Source organism: Lagenorhynchus albirostris, chromosome 7 (assembly GCF_949774975.1).
Source record: "Lagenorhynchus albirostris chromosome 7, mLagAlb1.1, whole genome shotgun sequence".
Lineage (NCBI taxonomy): Eukaryota > Metazoa > Chordata > Mammalia > Artiodactyla > Delphinidae > Lagenorhynchus > Lagenorhynchus albirostris.
In genome coordinates, this window is record NC_083101.1 from 61,530,735 (window position 1) to 61,547,628 (window position 16,894).

The window sequence follows — 16,894 nt, forward strand, 5'->3', positions numbered from 1 at the left end:
AATATGTGGGTGGGTTTATCTCTGGGCTTTCTATCCTGTTCCATTGACCTATATTTCTGTTTTTGTGCCAGTACCACACTGTCTTGATTACTGTAGCTTTGTAGTGTAGTCTGAAGTCTGGGAAGCTGATTCCTCCAGCTCTGTTTTTCTTTCTCAAGATAGCTTTGGCTATTCGGGGTCTTTTGTGTTTCCATACAAATTGTGAATTTTTTTTTTCTAGTTCTGTGATAAATGCCTTTCATAGTTTGATAGGAATTACGTTGAATCTGTAGATTGTTTTGGGTAGTAATATTCACAATTTTGATTCTTCTAATCCAAGAACATGATATATCTCCATCATGTTTGTATGATCTTGAATTTCTTACATCAGTGTCTCATAGTTTTCTGCATACAGGTCTTTTGTCTCCTTAGGAAGGTTTATTCCTAGGTATTTTATTCTTCTTGTTGCAATGGTAAATGGGAGTGTTTCCTTAATTTCTCTTTCAGGTTATTCTTAGTGTATAGGAATGAAAGAGATTTCTGTGCATTAATTTTGTATCCTGCTACTTTACCAAATTCATTGATTAGTAGTTTTCTGGTAGCAACTGTAGGATTCTCTATATATAGTATCATGTCATCTGCAAACAGTGACAGATTTACTTCTTCTTTTCTGATTTGGATTCCTTTTATTTCTTTTTCTTCTCTGATTGCTGTGGCTAAAATTTTCAAAACTATGTTGAATAATAGTGCTGAGAGTGGACAACCTTGTCTTGTTCCTGATCTTAGTGGAAATGGTTTCAGTTTTTCACCCTTGAGAATGATGTTGGCTGTCAGTTTTTCAAATATGGCCTTTATTAAGTTGAGTTAAGTTCCCTCTATGCCTACCTTCTGAAGAGTTTTTATCATGAATGGTGTTGAATTTTACAAAAGCTTTTCCTGCATCTATTGAGATGATCATATGGTTTTCCCCCTTCAATTTGTTAATACGGTTTATCACATTGATTTCTTTGCGTAAAGAATCCTTCCATTCCTGGGATAAATGCCACTTGATCATGGTGTACGATCCTATTAATGTGCTGTTGGATTCCGTTTGCTAATATTTTGTTGAGGATTTTTGCATCTATGTTCATCAGCAGTACTGGCCTGGAGTTTTCTTTCTTTGTGACATCATTGTCTGGTTTTGGTATCAGGGTCATGTGGCCTCATAGAATGAGTTTGGGAGTTTTCTTCCCTCTACTATATTTAGGAAGAGTTTGAGAAGGATAGGTCTTAGCTCTTCCTTAAATGTTTAATAGAATTCACATGTGAAGCCATCTGGTCCTGGACTTTTGTCTGTTGGAAGATTTTTAATCACAGTCTCAATTTCAGTACTTGTGATTGGTCTGTTTATATTTTCTATTTGTGACACAAGATATGATCTACCCTGGAGAATGTTCCATGAGCAGTTGAGAAGAAAGTGTATTCTGTTGTTTTGTGATGGAATGTCCTATAAATATCGGTTAAGTCCATCTCGTTTAATGTATCATTTAAAGCTTGGACCCTTGTGGGTAGTCTCAGGTCTTCTGCCAGCATTCAGTAGGTGTTCTGTAGGAGTTGTACCACATGTAGATGTATTTCTGATATACTTTTGGGGAAGAAGGTGATCTCCAGGTCTCACTCCTCTGCCGTCTTGAAAGTCTCCCACATTTTTATGTATTTATGTATATTTTTTTCCTTTTTCCTTTTTTGTGACTTTGTATATGTATGCTTCTTTGTGTGATTTTGTCTGTATAGCTTTGCTTTCACCATTTGTCCTAGGGTATTTGTCTGTCTTCTGTTTTTTTTTTTTTTTACTATAGTTTTAGTGGTTGCTATCATTTGGGGTTTTTTTCTTGGTTTGGTTGCTCTCTTTTCTCTTTTTATTTTATTACTTTTTAATTTTTTTCAATAATGAAAAAATTTTTATCTTATTTTATATTGTTTTATTTTATTTTATTTCAATTTTCTTTTCTGCCTTTTCTTTGGAGCTGAGTTGCTGACAGGGTCTTGGTGCTTCAGCCAGGTGTCAGGCCTGAGCTTCTGAAGTAGGAGAGCTGAGTTCAGGATATTAGTCCACCAGAGACCTCCCAGCCCCATGTAATATCAAATGGCGAAAGCTTTCTCAGAGATCTCCATCTCATTGCTAAGACCTAGCTCCACTCAATGACCAGCAAGCTCCAGTGCTGGACACCCTATGCCAAAAAACCAGAAACACAGGAACACAACCACACCCATTAGCAGAGAGGCTACCTAAAATCATAATAAGGTCACAGACACCCTAAAACATACCAATGGACGTAGTACTGCCCACCAGAAAGACAAGATCCAGCCACATCCACCAAAACACAGTCACCAGTCCCCGCCACCAGGAAGCCAACAAAACCAACTGAACCAACCTTACCCACTGGAGCCGAATCCAAAAACAGTGGGAATTACGAACATGCAAGCTGAGAAAAGGAGACCCCAGACAGAGAAAGTTAAACAAAATGAGAAGACAGAGAAATATGCATCAGATGAAGGAGCAAGGTCTGAACCCACCAGACCAAACAGATGAAGAGGAAATCGTGCAGTCTATCAGAAAAATAATTTAAAGCAATGACAGTAGAGATGATCCAAATCTTGGACATAGAATGGAGAAAATACAAGAAACATTTAACAAAGACCTGGAAGAACTAAACACCAAACAATGATGAACAACATAATAAATGGAATTAAAAATTCTCTAGAAGGAATAAATAGCAGAAAAACTGAGGCAGAAGAACGGATAAGTGACATAGAAGATAAAATAGTGCAAATAAGTACTGCACAGAAGAATAAAGAAAAAATAATGAAAAGAATTGAGGACAGACACAGAGCCCTATGGGACATAATTAAATGCACCAATATTCAAATTATAGGGGTTGAAGAAGAGAAGAGGGACTGAGAAAATATTTGAAGACATTACAGTTGGAAAATTCCCTAATATGGGAAAGGAAATAGTCAATCTCATCCAGGAAGCACAGAGAGTCCCATACAGGAAAAATCCAAGGAGAAACATGCCAAGACACATATAAATCAAGCTATCAAAAATTACAAAGAAAAAATATTAAAAGTAGCAAGGGAAAAACAAATAACATACAAGGGAATCCCCACAAGGTTAACAGCTAAACTTTCAGCAGAAACTCTGCAAGCCAGAAGGGAGTGGCAGGACATATTTAAAGTGATTAAAGGGAAAACCCTACAACCAAGGAAATTTTCTAGGCAGGAAACACAAGAGAAGGTAAAGACCTACAATAACAAACCCAAAACAATTAAGAAAATGGTAATAAAGACATACATATCTTAAATGTAAATGGATTAAATTCTCCAACCAAAAGACATAGAGTGGCTGAATGGATACAAAAACAAAACCCGTATATATGCTGTCTACAAGACAACCACTTCAGACCTAGGGCCACGTACAGACTGACAGTGAGGGGATGGAAAAAGATATTCAATGCAAGTGGAAATCAAAAGAAAGATGGAGTAGCAATTCTCATATCAGACAAAATACACTTTAAAATAAAGACTATTACAAGAGACAAAAAAGGACACTAATAACAATCAAGGGATCAATCCAAGAAGAAGATATAGCAGTTATAAATATTTATGCACCCAACACAGGAGCACCTCAATACATAAGGCAAACACTAAGAGCCATAAAAGTGGAAATTGACAGTAACACAATAATGTTAGGGGACTTTAACACCCCACTTTTTCCAGTGGACAGATGATCCAAAATGAAAATAAGGAAACACAAACTTTAAATGATACATTAAACAAGATGGACTTAATATTTATAGGACATTCCATCCAGAAACAACAGAGTACACTTTTTTCTCATGTGCTCATGGAACATTCTCCAGGATAGATCATGTCTTGGGTCACAAATCAAGCCTTGGTAAATTTAAGAAATTTGAAATCGTATCTTGTACATTTCTGACCACAGCGCTATGAGACTAGCTATCAATTACAGGAAAAAAAAAAAAAACTGAAAACACGAACACATAGAGGCTAAAAAATACATGATTAATAACCAAGAGATCACTGAAGAAATCCAAGAGGAAATAAAAAAAAATACCTAGAAACAAAAGACAATGAAAACACAATGAACCAAAACCTATGGGATGCAGCAAAAGCAGTTTTAAGAGGGAAATATTTAGCAATACAATCATACCTCAAGAAACAAGAAATATCTCAAATAAACAAACTAAACTTACACCTAAAGCAATTAGAGAAAGAAGAACAAAAAACCCCAAAGTTAGCAGAAGGAAAGGAATCATAAAGATCAGATCAAAAAGAAATGAAAAAGAAATGAAGAAAACAATAGCAAGATCAATAAAGCTAAAAGGTGGTTCTTTGAGAAGATAAACAACATTGATAAACCATTATCCAGACTCATCAAGAAAAAAAGGGAGAAGACTCAAATCAACAGATTTAGAAATTAAATAGGAGAAGTAACAACTGACACTGCCTTAATACAAAGGATCATGAGAGATTACTACAAGAAGCTATATGCCAATAAAATGGACAACCTAGAAGAAATGGACAAATTCTTAGAAAAGCACAACCTTCTAAGTCTGAACCAAGAAGGAACAGAAAATATAAACAGGGCAGTCACAAGCACTGAAATTGAAACTGTGATTAAAAATCTTCCAACAAACAAAAACCCAGGACCAGATGGCTTCACAGGCAAATTCTATGAAACTTTTAGAGAAAAGTTAATACGTATCCTTCTCAAATTCTTCCAAATTATAGTAGAGAGAGGAACACACCCAAACTCGTTCTAAAAAGCCACTAGCACCCTGATACCAAAACCACACTGAGATGTCACATAAAAAGAAAACTTCAGGCCAATATCACTGAGGAACATAAATGACAAAATCCTCAACAGAATACTAGCAAACAGGAAGCAACAGCACATTAACAGGATCATACATCATGATCAAGTGGGGTTTATCCCAGGAATGCATGGATTCTTCAGTATATGCAAATGAATCAATGTGATAAAACATATTAAGAAATTGAAGGAGAAAAACCATATGATCATCTCAATAGATGCAGATAAAGCTTTTGACAAATTCAAAACCCATTTGTGATAAAAAAAAAAAAACAACCCTTCAGTAAGTGGGCATAGAGGGAACTTACCTCTACATAAAAAAAGGCCATATATGACAAACCAACAGCCAACATTGTTCTCAGTAGTGAAAAACTGAAACCATTTCCACTAAGATCAGGAAGAAGACAAGGTTGCCCACTCTCAGCACTGTCATTCAACATACTATTGGAAGTTTTAGCCACAGCAATCAGAGAAGAAAAAGAAATAAAATTTAGGAATCCAAATCAGAAAAGAAGAAGTAAAACTGTCACTGTTTGCAGATGACATGATACTATACATAGAGAATCCCAAAGATGCTACCAGAAAACTACTAGAGCTAATCAATGAATTTGGTAAAGTAGCAGGATACAAAATTAATGCACAGAAATCTCTGACATTCCTATACACTAATGATGAAAAATCTGAAAGAGAAATTAATTAATAATTAAGAAATTAATAATTAAGAGAAATTAATAATTTTTGCACTCTCATTTACCATTGCAACAAAAAGAAGTACCTAGCAATAAACCTACCTAAGGAGACAAAAGACCTGTATGCAGAAAATTATAAGACACTGATGAAAGAAATTAAAGATGATACAAACAGATGGAGAGATATACCATGTTCTTGGATTGGAAGAATCAACATTGTGAAAATGACTATAGTACCCAAAGCAATCTACAGATTCAATGCAATCCCTATCAAACTACCAATGGCATTTTTGACAGAACTAGAACAATAAATTTCACAATTTGTATGGAAACACTAAAAACTCCGAATAGCCAATGCAATCTTGAGAAAGAACAACAGAGCTTGAGGAATCAGGCTCCCGGGCTTCAGACTATACTAAAAAGCTACAGTAATCAACACAGTATGGTACTGGCACAAAAACAGAAACATAGAGCAATGGAACAGGATAGAAAGCTGAGAGATAAACCCACACACATATGGTCACCTTATCTTTGATATAGGAAGCAAGAATACACAATGGAGAAAAGACAGCCTCTTCAATAATTGGTGTTGGGAAAACTGTACAGCTACATGTAAAAGAATGAAATTAGAACATTCCCTAACACCATACACAAAAACTCAAAATGGATTAAAGACATAAATGTATGGCCAGACACTATAAAACTCTTAGAGGAAAACATAGGCAGAACACTCCATGACATGAATCACAGCAAGATCCTTTTTGACCCACCTCCTAGAGAAATGGAAATATAAACAAATGGGACTTAATGCAACTTAAAAGCTTTTGCACAGCAAAGGAAACCATAAGCAAGACAAAAAGACAACCTCAGAATGGGAGAAAATATTTGCAAATGAAGCAACTGACAAAAGATTAATCTCCAAAATATACAAGCAGCTCATGCAGCTCAATATCAAACAATCAATGCAATCCAAAAAATGGGCAGAAGACCTAAACAGACATTTCTCCAAAGAAGATACACAGATTGCCAACAAACACATGAAAGGATGCTCAACATCACTAATCATTCGAGAAATGCAAGTCAAACTACAATGAGGTATCACCTCACACTGGTCATAATGGCCATCATCAAAAAATCTACAAACAATAAATGCTGGAGGGTGTGTGGAGAAAAGGGAACCCTCTTGCATTATTGGTGCGAATGTAAATTGATACAGCCACTATGGAGAACACTATAGAAGTTCCTTAAAAAGATAAAAATAGAACTAACGTACAACTTAGCAATCCCAATACTGGGCCTATACCCTGAGAAAACCATAATTCAAAAAGTCATGTATTGGGGCTTCCCTGGTGGAGCAGTGGTTGAGAGTCCGCCTGCCGATGCAGGGGACATGGGTTCGTGCCCCAGTCCAGGAAGATCCCACATGCCGTGGAGCGGCTGGGCCCGTGAGCCATGGCTGCTGAGCCTGCGCATCCGCAGCCTGTGCTCTGCAATGGGAAAGGCCACAACAGTGAGAGGCCCGCATACCACAAAAAAAAAAAAAAAAATGTTATGTATCACAATGTTCATTGCAGCACTGTTTACAATAGCCAGGACATGGAAGCAACCTAAGTGTCCATTGACAGGTGAATGGATAAAGAAGATGTGGTACATATATACAATGGAATATTACTTAGCCATAAAAAGTAATGAAATTGAGTTATTTGTAGTGAGATGGATGGACTGTCATACAGAGTGATGTAAGTCAGAAAGAGAAAAACAAATACCATATTCTAACATGTATATGAAATTTTTTAAAAAATCGCTCTGAAGAACCCAGGTGCCGGAAAGGAATAAAGACACAGACATAGAGAGTGGACTTGAGGACACGGGGAGGGGGAAGTGTAAGCTGGGATGAAGTGAGAGCGTGGCATGGACATATATACACTACCAAATGTAAAATAGCTAGTGGGAAGCAGCCACAGAGCACAGGGAGATCAGCTTGGTTCTTTGTGTCCACCCAGAGGGGTGCGATAGGGAGGGTGGGAGGGAGACGCAAGAGGGAAGATATATGGGCTATATGTATATGTTTGTCTGCTTCACTTTATTATACAGCAAAAAGTAACACACCATTGTAAAGCAATTATACTCCAGTAAAGATGGTTAAAAACAAAAGAGATTATGCTGGGGTATAAACTACTATATGTAAAATATATAAGCAATAAGGATATATTGTACAAAATAGTAAATTATAGCCATTATTTTGTAGTAACTTTTAATGCAGTTCAATCTATTAAAAAGAAAGGAAACTGAAATACAATGCTGGATGAGGGTATTAAGTAGATGTATTTTTGAATTGCTTTTAATTAGATATACTTACATTTGAGGATATTTAATTTTCTTTGCTGACCCTTTTTTTATTATACAATTACCTTCTTTCTGTCTGTTAATACTTCTAAATTTGACTTCTAATTTGTAATTAATAAAGCGAAACCAGCTGTCTATACTTTTTCTTCCAATGTTTTACTTTCAATGTGCTAGTGTCTTTATACTTCAAATTCATTTCTTTTAAAGAGCTTACAGCTTCACCTTGCTCTTTTAATCCTGCTAGGCTATCTTTGCTTGTAATTAGAGATTTTACTTCACTTATATTTAACATAATTCTTGGTACGTTTGGTTTTATGTTTGTCATTATGTTACATACGTTCCATTTTTTCTTTCTCCTTTCTTTACTGTTTTCTTTAAAATCAAAGAAATTTTGTTGTTATGCCATTCTGTTTCCTCTGTTGACATTTCAACTGTCTTGCTTTTTGTTATTTTTAGGGATTTCTTTAGAGAACAAAATAGGCAGTCTTAATTTATCAGTCTTTAGCTTGAATTGATACTTACCACTTTATTTATAATGTACGAGTCTTACAACAATCATTTCAAATAAAAAGTTCTTGATATCAAATATTTTACAAACATACTTGTTATAAAGCCTCATAGATTCCCTTAAAATCTCATGTAGTGCAGGTCTGGTATATCTTGTTTAATTGCACTTCACAAATTGTGCTTTTTACAGCCTGCATATAGCAAGTCTATCGGTGCCATTTTTCCAGCAGCATTTGCTGACTTCATGTTTCTTTGTCATATTTTGAAATTTCTCATAATATTTCAAACATTTTTCATTATTACCATATTTGTTATAGTGGTCTATGGTCACTGCTCATTAATGTTAACTATTGAGACTTGTTGAAGGCTCAGATGATCATTAACATTTTTTAACAATATTTTAAAATGAAGGTTTGTAAATTAATAATGCTATTGCACATATAATAGTCTACATAATAGACTACAGTGAAGTGTAAACATAACTTTTATATGCACTGGGAAACCAAAAACTTTGTGTGCCTTTTTTTTTTTGAGATATTCACTTTAAGTTGATGTTGTCTGGAATTGAACCTGCAATATCTCCAAGGTTTACATGTACTAGAGACAAATTATCTCTGCTTACATGTGAAAAACCTATACTTCAACTTTACTGTTGAGAACTTTTACTACAAAATTAAATTTACAGAAATAATGTGGAGAGAGTGGAAGCAGATTCCATAAACTCTGCACCCAGTTTCCCTTATATTTAAAATCATAACATTTGTATGATACACTTGTTAGAATTAAAAACCAGTATTGATGATTTGGTATAGTCTATGTATTATTCAGATTTTCTTAACATGCACTTAATGTCCTTTCTCGGTTCCAGGATCTCATCCAAAATAGCATACCGAATTTAATCATCATGTATCCTTAGGCGACTCCAGGCTGTAACAGTTGCCCAGACATTTCTTGTTTTCAGTGAACTTGAAAGTCTCAGAATACTGGTCAAATATTTCATAGAAAGTCTCTCAATTATAACTGAATATTTTTCTCATTTTTAGACTGGTGTTATACAAGAAAGACCACTGAGGTAAAAGTGTCATTTTCAACACATCATATCAACAGAGCACAATACCAAGGTAAGTAATGACTGCTGATGTTGATCCTAATCACCTGCCTGAGTTAGTGTTTGTCAGCTTTCTCTACTTTAAAGTTGCTCTTTATCACCATTTTTCAGTACTGTACTATCTGAAAGGAGTTCACCATCTACAGTCCATACCTAAACAGTGGGGAGTTAGGCTTTACCTCTGTGGTACTGGATTATCTACATAAATTATTTGGAATCCTTATTCATGGGACATAAGTCTCTTATCTCTGCCCCATTTATTAATTTAATCATCTAATTGTATCAGTATGGATTCATGGATACTTATTTTATACTTTGGTTAGCATCCAATACTATTTTATTGATTTTATGGTTCAAAATATTCCAGTTTTCTGCCATTGGAAAGTCTTTCAGTTGGCTTCTCTAATCCTATTTACTTACCCCCTCCCATTATTGTGTGTGTTTTGGAGGAGTTGTTTTGTTGTTTTAGCACTCTCTTACTTTCTGGTGCTACAGGATGATTCAGGAACATCTGGTACACTTCCTATTCAGTCCTAGAATCAGCCACTTCTCCAGGAGCTCAGTTCATTTTATTGGAGGATGATATTTGAAACCAAGATTTGGGTGCTAGATGTGCTTGTCATTTCTGTAGTATCATTGTTTCTAGGGCATCTTGGCTGATAGAGCAAAGAAATATATGTGTGTGTACTAACCCATAAATATACATATATCTATAAATATTTCTCTATATAAGCTAGAGATGATTCATACTGGTATCTCCAGTTCTAATTCCCTACTGTATAGATCGTTCTAGCCTCTCCTCCTTGCTTGTATGTGAACTCCCGTTCCAAAAGTGATAACAGTGGTATCAAAAATTTTAACCTATATCCCCATAGGCAAGAAAAGTACAACTAGAATTCAATTCTTATGAACAGCTTCTTTTGCCTTTATTCTTGCTAACCTAAGTAACTTGAAAGTGAATGGAACATGCAATTTTCTCCCCCACCCACTTCAGTGAGAGTGTTTCATACATTTATAATATAGTTAAATTGTTTTTGTAATAGTTCACATTCCTTCACGGGACCTCCCAACATCCTAATTGATTTTTGTTTCATACATGAAGTTCAGTCTTTGTGTTGTAAATTCTATGGATTTTGACGAATTCATAGTGTAATGTATCAATCATTACAGTATCATACAGAATAGTTTTACCACCCTAAAAATTTTCCTATGTTTTACATATTCAATCCTATTCATCCCACTCCCAAAACACTTGGAACCTATTGATCATTTGTTGTTTCTGTAGCTGTGCCGTTTCCAGAATGCTATATAATTGGGATCATACAGTAGGTAGATTTTTTAGACTGGCTTATTTTGCTCATCAGTATGCATTTTTAACTCATCAGTGGCTTTGCATGGCTTGATATTTCCATGGCATTCCTTTTTATTGCTGAATAGTATTCCATTGGATAGATTAAAACATTGTTAGTTTATCCATTTCACCTATTGGAGGTCCTCTTAGTTGATTCCGTTGCTTCTAGTTTTTTGGTGATTCCAAAGTTGCTGTAAACATTTGTTTGCAGGTTTTTGTATGGACATAAGTTTTCATGTAAGTTGGGTAAATACCTAGGAGTGATACTGTTTTATCATATGGGAGACTATATTTACCTATTAAGAAACTGCCAAACTGTTTTCCAAAGTGCCTGTAGCATTTTACATTCGCAGCAGAAATGAATGAGAATTTTTGTTGCTTCTCATCCATACCAGCTGTTGGTATTATTAGTATTTCGGATTTTAGCCATTCTAATAGATGTGTAGTGATATTTCACTGTTGCTTTAATTTAAAATTTCCTTATGCCATATGTTGTTGAGTATCTTTTTATATGCTTTCTGGCATATGCTGTAAATGTTGTATACATTATGGTGAGATACCTGTTCTGATACTTGGTCCATATTTTTTATTGTGCTATTATTTAAAAATTTTTATTGGAGTATAGTTGATTTACAATGTTGTGTTAGTTTTAGGTGTATAGCAAAGTGAATCAGTTATATATGTACATATAACCACTCTTATTTTTTTAGATTCTTTGTCTGTATTTTAATTGGATTGTTTTTATTGTTGAGTTTTGAGTTCTCTGTATATTTGTATGTATTTTGCAAATGTTGTCTCCACATAAGTGGCTTCTCTTTCAAGTTTCTTGGTACTGTTTTCACAGAGCAGAAGTTTTTAATTTTAATTAAGCTCAAATTGTCATTTTTTCTTTCATGTTTTGTAGTTTGGTGTTGAGTTAAATAATGAAATCTTAGATACAAAATCACATAGATTGTCTCCTATGTTTTCTTCCAGAATTTTTTGTTTTTGTTGTATATTAAAGTCTATGAACCACTTTGAGTTAACTTTTATAAAAAGTGTAAGGTCACTGTCTATGTCATTTTATTTTTCCTTTTTGTACCTTTGGGTTTGTGTCTGTTTGGTTTTTTTGTTTGTTTTTATTTCATTGCATATGGACATCCTTGTTCCAGCACCATTTATTGAAAAGTCTATCATTTCTACTTTGTATTGTCTTTGTTCCTTTGTCAAAGCTCTGTTCACTATGTTTGTATGTCTTTTTCTGACATCTCTATTCTGTTCCATTGACCTATGGGTCTATTCTTTCACCAGTACTATAATGTTTTCATGATTTCCTACATAGATAATCATGTCATGTGCAAATGAAGACAGACTTATCTCTTTTCATATCCATATGTGCTATATTTTCTGTTCTTGTTTTATTGCACAAATAGAAAATCCAGTGTGTTATTGAATAGGATTATTCAATAGAGATAATTGCCTACTTTCTGACCTTAAGATAAAAATGTCCAGTTTCTTACCATTAAGTATACTGTTAGCTGTAGGTTTTTGTTGATGTACTTTATCAAGTTGAGGAAGTTCTTTATTTCTAGTTTGCTGAGAGTTTTAATGAAGAATGAGTGTTGGAATTTGTTAAATGCTTTTTATGCCTGAATTGATAGGATCATATAATTTTTCTTCCTTATCCCATAATGTGAATTATACTGATTTTTAAATATTGAATCACCCTTACATACCTGGAAGAAATCTCACTTGATTGAGATGTATAATTTTTTTATACATTTTTGGATTGGATTTGCTAATACTTTGTGAGGATTTTTGAGTATAAGTTTATGAGAGATACTGGTCTGTAGTATGTTTTTTTCAATGTCTTTATCAAGTTTCGGTATTTGGAGTAATGTTAAACTCACAAAATGAGTTTGGAAGTGGAAACTTTTACCTCTGCTTCTGTGTTCTGGAAGATAATTATGGCTTTATTTTTGAAGGTTATTAATAATTGACTTTATGTAATTGATAAAGGTCTAGTCTTATTATGCACTTCTCCTAATTTGAGTGCTGGTAGTTTGTGTCTTTCAATGAATAGATCCAAATTAAGTTAATTTGATTTAAGTTACCAAATATGCGGGCATGGAGTTGTTAATAGTAAGTTTTTATTATACTTTTAGTGCCCATGGGATCACTATTGATAACCTTTCTTTCATTTCTGATAATGGTTATTTGTATTTCCTGTATTTCTCTCTTAATTAACCTGGTTGAGTTTATCAATTTTATTGATCTTTTTAAAGAAACAGCTTTAATTTTGTTCATTATGCCAATATTTTTTTGCTTTTAATTTCATTGGTTTCTCCTCCAATTTTTATTTTCTTCTACTTGTTTAGATTTAAATTGCTATTATTTCCCCAGTTCCCTAAAGTAGAATCTTAATTATTGATTTTAGATATTTTAAAAATATATTCATTCAACGCTATAAATTTCCCTCTAAGCATTGCTTTTACTACATTGCACAAATTTTTATAAGTTGTATATTCATTATACTTCAAAATATTTTTATTTTTCTTAAAATTTCTTCTTTAAACCATACATCATAACAAGTATATTGCCTAATTTCCACATATTTGAGGATTTTCCAACTATCTGTTCTTGATTCTAGTTGAATTCAACTGTGACCTGAGAAAAGATTTAATAATCTTTTCTATTCTTTAATATTACTTTAAAAGAAATTTCTCTTCTTTTCAATTTGTTGCAGTGTGTTGTGTGGCCCAAATATGGTCTATCTTGATGAATGTTACATGGGCTTTAGAAGAATGTGTGTTCTGCAAGCCTTTTGGAGTATTCTATAAATATCTATTGAATCATTTTCAAAATGCTGTTCAAGCCAAATACATCCTAAGTAAGTTTATGACTGCTTGATTTATCAATTATTGAATGGAGTATTAAAATTTCCAACTATAATAGTGGATGTGTCTATTTCTCGCTGTAGTTCTAGCAGTTTTGCCTCATGAACTTTGAAGTTGTTTTGTTAGGTGCATATGCACTTAGGATTGTTGTGGCTTCTTGGGGAATTAACCCCTTTATCATTATGTAATTTTCATATTAATCCCCATAATTGTCCTTGTCCTGAAGTCAGATTTGTCTGAATGTAGTACAGCTACTTCAGCTTTTCTTTGATTAGTATTAGCATTGTACATCTTTCTCAATTCTTTTAATATGTGAGTCTTTATAGAGTCCTTAAAATTGAAGTGGGTTTCTTTAGACAACAGATATAGTTGGGTCTTGATTTTCATATTCTCTGAGAATCTCTGTATTTAATCAGTTTATCTAGATATTCACACTTAAAGTGATAATTGCTGTAGTTGAATTAATGTCTGCCATGCTTGTAACTGCTTTATCTTGGTTAACTTACTCCTAGTTTCTTTTATTTCTACATTCTTCGGTTTTTAATTATTTTATGATTTCATTTATTTCTTTTTTGAGCATATCAATTATATAGTAATTTTAGCTGTTGATTTAGATTTTGCAATATATATTTTAACTATTTTTAAGTCTGTCTTAAAATAACACAATACTACTTCACATGTCCCTTGTAACATAGCATCATTCATTTCATTTAGTCACATGTTATGAATACGCAATATATTTTTATTACTACCTAAACAGATAGTTATTTTAGATAAATTTAAGAATAGAGAAATAAAATATTTATCTTCATTTATTAATTTTCCAGTGCTATTTTTTTCTTTATGTAGATACAAATTTCTGATCTATATCATTTTCCTTCTCCATGGGAATTTTAAAAAGAACCCATTTCTTTCTGGACAGGTCTGCTAGCCTTGAATACCCTTTTTTGTTTGTTTTTTCTAGAAAGGATTTATTTATCTTTCATTTTTGAAAAATAATTTTTCTGGACATAGAGTTCTAAATTGGTGGATGTTTTTCTTTCAACACTTTAAATATTTTACTCTACTTTCTTCTTGATTGCGTGGTTTTGACATAAAGTTGGTTGCGATTCTTTTCCTCTTTTTCTGTATAGGTAGCGTGGTTTTTGTTACCTGTTCAACTTCTTTTAAGACTTTCCCTTTGTCTTCAGTTTTCTGCAGTTTGCTCATGATATGCCTAATGCAGAATTTTTTTGGTACTTATTCTGCCTGATGTTCCTTGTAGAACTGTAGTTGGATGCTTGTTGTTAACTTTGGAAAATACTTGCAGGACATTTGATCCTGTCCAAAACATCCATAAGACATTTGGGCAATGCCAAAAAGTACTTAACATTTAATCATATTTAGACTTGTCCAAAATGTCCATAAGACATTTGGTCTATGTGAAAAGTCCTTGATATTTGGTTCTGTCCAAAACCATTTGGAATGAACCAAAAATGCTCACAGACATTTTAGATAGGACCAAACTTTAGGGACATTTTCACGTGGATAAATATGGACATTTTGGAAAGGACCAAATGTCTGCTAACCTTAGATAACTCTTTACAATTATTAGTTCTAGTATTTGTTCTGCTCTATTCTCTCTCTTCTGGAAAGTCGTGTTTATGTTAAGCTTTTGAAATGGTCCCTTAGTTTCTGGATGTTCTGTCTGTTGTGTTTTTTCAGCTTTTCTTTTTGTATTTCAGTTTGGGAAGTTTCTGTTAACCTATCTTCAAGCTCACTGATTTTTTTCCTTGGACATATCTACTTTATTTATAAATCTATCTAAGGTATTTTTCAACTTTTTTACAATGTTTTTTAAAAAATTAAAGTGTTTTAGATTTTTTTGAGTTTCTATCTTTTAGATTACCTATATTTTATTGTACAGTGCACATTTTTTAACATATAAATGATATTTAAATTAGATTTGTGATAATAGTTTTATGTCATATTTCAGTCTGGTTCTCATGTTTGCTTTGCCTCATCTTGCCTTTTAGGATGGCTTATAATTGTTTTTGTTCAAAGCTGGGCATGATTACTGAGTAACAGAGACTGAGGTATAATTAGGTCTTTATGTAAATCTAGTTAGGAGTTGGGCTATTTTGTAATGTTAGCTATGAGAGCCAGGGACTTCAAATTCATCTAGTTTTTATGGTTTTTGTCTCCCCTGTTAACTTTGGACTTCCCTAAATACTTATACTCCAAGTGGATCTGTGTTTCATAGCTCTTTGGTCTATAGTCCACTGTTACTACACTGGAGTCTTGCTGGTTTGGTGGTAAGGTGTGGGGGCATGTGGGATCCTCCCGGACCGGGGCATGAACCCATGTCCCCTGCATCGACAGGCGGACTCTCAATCACTGTGCCACCAGGGAAGCCCAAATTTCATTATTTTAATGAGTCTATGTGTCCTTGGCTGTGACCTTAACAAGTGTTTCTTAACTTTCCACTCACAAGGCTACACTGAGCGAGAATGGGAGAAATGCCCTGTCCCCAGGTGGAATCAGGCTCTGGAGATTATGCCTTTGTTATGAAGAAGGTGCTTGCATTATATTTCACAAGTACTATTAGTCCCCTTCCTGTATCAGAGCCATAAGGGAATGTTTCTTGAATTGTTACCATGATAATCTTTGCTTTGTAGCAGAGAAAGGTCAGTATGCTGATGACTTTCCTCCCTGGTACTCACCAGTTACCTTATACTAACTTAGAGTCTTCTAGTGCTTCTAGGGATCTTCAGGTTTTCCTGTTCCCCTTTAAATCTTGGCAAGCCCTGCAGACGTGCACCATGGGGGGCAGTAGTCTATCAATTCTCCAACCCTACATTATTGTTTCTCATGAGACCTTGGGGAAAAATAATAATAAGGTGCAGATTAACTTTGTAGTCAAGGTTTCCAGTGACTTTAAAATGTCATACTAGTTCTCTATAAGATTAAAAAAAAAATTCATCTGTTTCTTCTTACTATCTTCCATGATGGACTCCTATTCATGTTCTGACAAAGATGAATCTGTTTGTATGCCTAATCTCCACAGAGATGTTTATCAACCTTTGGACTTCAGTTAGCATGCTTACCTTGTGACCTCAGATATCTGTTGGGCTCAAAACCAATGATTTAATAGACTAGCTTATTTTATTACTAGAATGGAAG